Genomic DNA, 7,412 nt, shown 5'->3' with positions numbered 1-7,412 from the left:
CAAGGAGCACAGTGTGCACATGCAACAACGGTTTAATTCCAGCAGTTTAATAAAAGTGGTATAACTTGTGGTGCAGAAATTTGCCAGTGTATTCATACCCTCATGCCATACCATATCATCAGGAACCTGGGAGTGAATAGAGCTCTCTCTATGTTAACAAGAAAATACAGCTGTAACTGTGCCAACGCGCTTTTAAACGTCCAAATGCACCTTTTACCACCATTCTGCACTTGCTCAGCCTATAGTTGAACAGCTCCTGACTACTGTCCAGGCTGCTTCTATATGGCTTCATGAGCCATGGCATTAAGGGGTAGGCTGAGTCCCCAAGGATAACTATAGGCATTTCAGCATCCCCAACGGTTATTTTCTGGTCTGGGAGGTTTTTCGTAGGAGTGGGTGGGTGAGATTCTGTGGCCTGCATTATGCAGGAGGTCAGACTAGATGATCAGAATGGTCCCTTCTGACCTTAGTATCTATGAATCTATGAAAGTGAGTGTAAAATGAAAAGTTGTAAAAAGTGTAATACATACAAAAGAAAGTTAAAACACACATAAGATTGGATCCAGCCACTCAAGACACAAAGGACCCCCTATTCGCTCCTACACAGCTCTGTAAAAATGCCTGAGCTTCACAAAGGAACACTGGAATACATGGCATGAAATACATAAAATAGATTTGACCTCAAAATCCATTAACATTGCAGATTAAATATGGCAAATTATGGTCCCTGCACTGGTAGTTCAGTGTATTCACATTTTGAACAGGAGAGGACCCTTCTGATTTTTGACAACAAACTCCTCATATTTTTACACAAGACCTGTTGAGGTTTATTAAAGTGCTTTGCTAACATTGTGACTTCCAGTGTAAAATATGCATTAGGACTTACACCCTGACCATACTCTTTATAAGTGGAAAAATAAGTGTTTCCCTCTGGCTGAGATTCAGCATCAAATGCATGGGCTCAGAAGCCTTCCTGGATTTTGAACTAGGGCCATACAATTTCCAAATTAAATACCCAATGTGCTACATAGGATCTGAGTATAATAAGCCTCAGCAAAACTTAGGATATTCTTAAATTACGAAGGAACAAAATCAAGCTGATAGCTTTTACTTTTCCAATGTTCACATAAAGTATTTCGCCAAAGCTGCCATTGGTTACGCTGATGTAAATCAGGAGTAACTCTAGAGGGGTTGCCTGGATTGACAATGGGGTGAATTTACTTTGTTGATGAAGAAATGGGGATGAAAAAGTGTTTGGCCTTTTAAAATAATTGAGTCTGTTTGCATACTGTGTGTTATTTGGGTATGTTTAAATTCTCAACTCTTTCATATTAGCTAAATTCATTTTTTTAAAAATAATCTATTTTAAACATGTTATTGCAATACATGCTGAAATATTTTTGAAGGCCAGGGTTAGAACTTGCCAGTTGGAAAAAAACAGTCTTAATTGCTGAAGTATGTAAGTCAGATGGCCTCAAATACCATCTGAAAAGATAACCATATTTTTTTCAGCTGTTGTGTAGCCTCCATATCTTACTGTCAAGAAGCTTCTTTTGGGACTGAGACAGGTCACGTTGGAAGTCAGTGGCTAATCAGCTCCCACTGCAGATTTGTCTGCCTTCAGCTTGAATTATCTTAGGCAGACATCCTGGCTAGCTGCAACACAAACGTCTGATGGCGTAAGCCTGAGAAGACCTGAGTTTGGCAGCCACTAAGTTAGAGATGAGGGGAAAAAAGAAATCCTATCTTTTCTGGTGCTTTTCCCTTCTTGATTTCCCCACAAAAAATCAATAATGTGGTCGATAGTAGGTTTTGAGTTGTTCACTACATAATGGAGTTTTTTTTCTGATGTAAACCTTGGGTGTCTGGGTTTCAGACATTATAAGGTGTCAAAGGAGGTTTGATAGCTGCCACAATTGTCCCAAGTTACATTTTATTTCCAGTGACAGCCTTTGTAATATGAGAAGAAAAGGAGTTCAGCAGTTATAAGAATAGATCATTTTTACACCATTTACAGTTTTTTTGTGGGTGAAAAGTTTTTCAGAAATGCATCATATTCTTTTTTAAAACCTACATTGAAAAAAATTCACTTGAGAGTATTAAATCCAGTAGAATCAGTTTTTCAATAAACATTCCAAACTTTGTGTGAACTAGCCAGTGTGAGACTTCATGAAACATTTATTTTCCTAATTTCCTTGAAAAAGATATTCAGAATATTGTTATGTAGGTTGAACAATAGTCTTATTAATTAATAATCCATTCAGGAAAACATTATTGTTTCTTTCCATCACTAGAGGTGTGTCAGGAGTAGCTGAACTAATAAATATGTGATAGAATTGTTATTACTTGTATGTATACATACAACATACATTTTTTTTTTCATTAAGAAGTATGTGTTTAACAAGCTTAAGATTGGTGTAGCCATGTTGGTCCCAGGATATTAGAGAGAGAAAATGTAGGTGAGGTAATATATTTTGATTGGACCAACTTCTGTTGATGAGAGAGACAAGCTTTTGAGTTACACAGAACTCTTCTTCAGATCTGGGCTGACCTGAAGAAGAACTCTGGACAGACACTGGTCCAATAAAAGATATTATGTCACCCACATTGTCTCTCTAACAAGCTTAAGGACAGTTTGAGTTGACAGAGATACTACAGTATGCAAATCTTTTCTATGTCCATTCACACAATCTGACTATTATTAAGGCAAGAGTCTTCTCCTTTGTAGTTCCTTCATATGGCCTTGCCTTCTGGAATAGTAGTCCTGTATCTTTCTGCCTCATCTATTCTCATCTCATTTCACCTGCAAACATGTACTTTCTCTCTTACTTTTACCTATTAATTTCTCTCTTTTTCTGCTATTTTTATACCATAACTAAGTAACCACATTTGTTATCTTCCTAAAGCATGTTAATATACAGTTTGTATGAAATAATCTGTAAAATTCAAAGAGGTTGGATGTTTATATGGATAACAAGGATATCTAGAGTTATAGTTGTTAATGCAAATAACAAAGTATTGGAAGGGAGAGAGAACATCATATTTCAGGGCTAAACCAATCTTGAACTATTACTGATTAGGATGAGACCTTCATGGGGGAGAGGTATGTAACTAACCACTGATCTGGCCACTTTCAGGTTCTTGCAGCTTCCTTTCCTGCTGGCCAATTTTGGAGACAGGATACTGATCTAGATAGACCACGAGTCTGATCCAGCATGATAGTTACTATGTTCTTATGCTGTGCAAAATGAAGGACACATTCCTGCCAACCATTTACTCATTGCTGTAATCCAATGAATAATGGTTTGCAGGATTGGACTCGAAAGTCGTAAGAAGCAAATTCTTTCCTCAGATCCATGCATACAGCTCATGAATTGATTTCAATTGATTGCAGTGCTATTGCACCTGAATAGCTAAGGGCATAACATGGCCTTTAAATATTTGGAAAGTATAATTTAGGCCTCCCAGTCCATCTCCTACTGAAGTCAATGGTAGTTTTGCCAGTGACTTCCATGGGAGTACATGATCTTGTAAACCCTCATTCAAGTGAATAGTCCCCTTGACTTTGGTGGGATTTTTGTTTGAATAATAATTGCAGAATTAGGTTTTAGCTGGAAGAGAGAATGGAAGACTTAAAATGGAAGATCTTAGAAAATAGTGACAATACAACATCTTTCATAGGACCAAAATGACATTCTTATTTAAAGCATTGAAAATTCTGTTTGAATTGTATTTCAATATTTAGCCAATAATCTTTAAATACATGCATTTGAAGCAAGTATATTACCCCAGTACACTTTTAGATATCAATCATGCTATATTAATTGAAAGGATTTGGTCTAATCTCATAAAGAAACAGGCAAACTCTTGGCTTTGCTTTAAAGAAAAAATATATCACTCATGTCATCCATTACTGTGCTATAATTATGGTAAGTGAAGCAGAACAGAATCGATGGAGCAATTTATCAATGCATTCTGAACTATTCTAGCACAACTGACGTCATGCAACTGCAGATATTGTCCTTCAATATAAAAAATATCCAGCAGTGTCAAGACTTTATTCTGATCCATTTCAGCATATTTTAATATTTAATGTTGTCATTTCAATTATGGTTTAATTAATTTATTTCATTTGCTATAAAATTGTATTTAATTAATTGGCTTTTTAAACTCCCCCCCCTTAAATTAAAATTTCAAAAGGGCAAGGAAAAGAGTGAGGATAAAAATACCAGTGATTATTTAATTCAGACTTCCAGGTAAAAAAAAACCCTTAAACATTAAAGTTTATGTTAATAGAACATAAACTTGATCTTTTCTATGCCACTGTAAATTATTTCAAGATAAGAAGCAGACTGTAATATGTGCAGTAAGCATTTCCGATGGGCATTTGTCTTTCAATATTGAATACTTCCCCAAAATGTCATTTTAATACATCGATACTGTTTAGTATGTTCAAATACTTGCCTTTTCACGCACTCAGTTTTCCAAGTGTTGGATTTTACCTGTGTCTTATCTTTTAAGTTTTATTCAAATAGACTTACAGAGTTAGAGCTCATGCAAACTATACTTGTGTAAAACAGTCCTGGAGTTAGTATTGTTTGTTCTGTAAAACCACTGATTGCAAATTCCTCATGAAGTTATGAAATATATTTCCAGTACATTAAATATGAAAAATGAACTTGTTCAAAAAGAGGATTGTTTAAAACATCGAGAGAATTTCAGTGAAAATGTCTTGCTCTATCCCCCCCCTTCCCGAATAGCAATAGTAACATGATTCCCTGCGGGGTAATCTATCCTGCTCTTGACTTAAGCATCTATCTGTTAAATTATTTTCCTAATTCTGGGCTAAAGTGTGTGGTAACAACTGTACCTTTCCTCACACGGGCACAGAGCAGGGGTTCAGATTTTGGCACTGTCGAAGAGAGAGGCAGTTGGTCTGAAAACAAACAGATATTGTGGGGTGTGCGAAGAAGAAAGGTCTTTGTTTACACATGACACCAAAATGAAAGATGTTACCTCACCCACCTTGTCTCACCAAAATTAGAATCTGTTAATAAAGTATGCCTATTTTAAAATAACCAGCTACTTGAATATACATTTCCACTTCAAACATTTTTTTTCCAGGAGAGAAGCACATGAAAAAGTTCACAAGAAAACAGAAACTGTTGCTCCTTGAAAGTAGTTTCTTTTATATAAAGCCATTTGTTTACTTGAAGGTATTTTATATAGTCTTGTTGCAAATCTTTATTTTTCTGTAGATGGATTTTTTTAAACCAAAAAAAGAAGGATCCTGTACTTTGATTCCAGCTAGAGTTTCCATGGCCTCATCAAACATTAACAAAAGGGAGAATGTATTCTGTATTTTGTAATTCTTGATCTGTCCCATATTACTCTACAGCCACAATAACAGCATTGCCTACTGTACTATATATTAGTTCGTGGATAGTCAGTGTGGTTCTGTTTTTTGTGTCCTGTAGGTTTAGTTTCCTAATTGCTCTTGGAGCCTTTGTTTTTGAGTGAAAAGCCTGTTAAAGGGTTAAGGAGCATGCAGTCCGAACTTCCTTAGTGGAATGTGTTCTCTGCTAAGGAAATCAGAATGTCACTCACTATTTAAAGATCTGCTAGTAAACTGTTTTGTCGGATGGATTTATTAAGGGTGATTTTACCTGGTATCACATTGTATTGTTTAATTTGGGCTATATTTAACCAGCATTCTGTTTATACAGTGTCAGCGAGTTCTGAGAGCTTGCCAGGCAAATTCTCAAAATGGTTGCCAAGCTGTAAGATGGCTGCCAAGGTCTGAACACACAGAACAGGTCCAAAATGGTGACCAACTTCTGAGAATTTTCCTGTCAATTTCTTTCCCCCCCAAAATGAGGAAGATGGGGGACTTGGCTCCAGCCCCTTTGGCACTACGATTTATAGTGTCATCCAAAGATTCAAGTCGTCACTGTGTTCTTGTTTCACAATACTTGGCAGAAAGCTATTTAGGAGAGGACGTGGGTGAAATAGCCAGTGTAAAATAACATAAGAGTTTTCCTTCCTTGGCTAAAATGCACCAAACATGTTGTAAATATGAAGTGGAAGGTACAGTACTTTAAAAGAACTCTGAAGAGAGCAGCTTTAACTGACACTTCAGACTATGTTCTTTTGTAATGTGTCTAAAGTGGTGCAAACTTTATACAACAGGTTTAAGATTTATTTTATTTTTGCATTTGTTTACTTAAGTTTATAGCAGTTGCTTTCTGGCAGTTGTGCTTCTTAGCAGATTGAAATAAAATCATAAGGGTGAATTAAAACACACTGCTGTTAGTGCTGATTAGAATTTTAGCTTAGTGTAAATACCGGATGTAGTGTCCAACTTTTCAGGGACTTGGCATCGACTCAACAGGGATCTCCAGGCTACACAGGAGACAGTGTGTGCTTGGATGCTTTTTGAATACTTGGATAGGTGAAACTTTCTACTTCTGCTGGCATTTTAGTTAATTTTATGGCTGTGTTATACATTATATAATCCTAAAATAGCTTTAAAAAAAAAGAAAAAGCAGAGAATAAGATAATAAGGCAAAATATTATGATCTAAAAAAACTGAAAATCTGGATTTTATTTAAATCCCAGGCAATCTGGGCTAAGGGCCTGCCTGCGCATACAAGCTGTAAATACACCACTAGTTTGGAATGTTTGAATTATACCTATAAATATGAAAAAAAAATTGAAGGACGTGTCATTTTGAAAAGTCATAGATTATCATTATTTATTTATACAGCTTCAATGGTTTTAACTTAAAATCATAGGTTGCCAGTGCAGTGTTTCCTTCTATAAAATACCTGTATTCAGAAGGACTGTATTTGTAAGCACTTGGTTTACAGATTCCAGCTGATCCTATATCCCTTAGTTACCCTTCCCTCCTGAATAGCTTCCCTTTCTCAACAACCCTGGTTATCTCAGCACATTTTCATCTATTAAGAAAACAAAGTTAATAAAAAATCCTGAGAGGCAAGCATCATCCTCCATTGCTGATGCAACAGGTCCTTGCGTCAGCTAGCTATTAAACTAGTAAAATGATTAGCACTTTTTGATAAGCTCAGATACCTCACCACTGTAACCGTCTATCCTTTCCCAGCACTGACCTACAAGTCAATAGGCCATGTCATTTCTCTTGCAGAAACTGTAAAGCACCTGAAATGCATTTTGCTCTATGGCTAATCCAGTTAGGTGAGGGAACTGATAGAACTGCAAATGTTCCTTCAGCTATAACTGGTGGTACTGGGGTGTTTAAGCCCAGGGTGTTTCCCAAAGGCTTGTACTTTTTTATATTTTCCTGGGGTTGGTAAACAACCCTGAGTTCAAATTCATGCTCTCTTTCTGAAAGCGATCACTACTCGAAGTCCAAACGGTACATCTGGGGTACA

General features: G+C 36.4%; 1 protein-coding gene across 18 annotated transcripts in view; it reads left to right on the top strand.

Moving 5' to 3' along the window:
• The window catches only part of NFIA (nuclear factor I A), a 465,041-nt gene that overhangs the window by 283,977 nt on the left and 173,652 nt on the right, over positions 1 to 7,412 (top strand). The gene's annotated exons all lie outside the window — the stretch shown is intronic.

Source organism: Dermochelys coriacea, chromosome 8 (genome assembly GCF_009764565.3).
Source record: "Dermochelys coriacea isolate rDerCor1 chromosome 8, rDerCor1.pri.v4, whole genome shotgun sequence".
Lineage (NCBI taxonomy): Eukaryota > Metazoa > Chordata > Testudines > Dermochelyidae > Dermochelys > Dermochelys coriacea.
The sequence above is the reverse complement of the archived record's forward strand: the minus strand, read 5'-3'. Positions and strand labels throughout refer to the sequence as shown.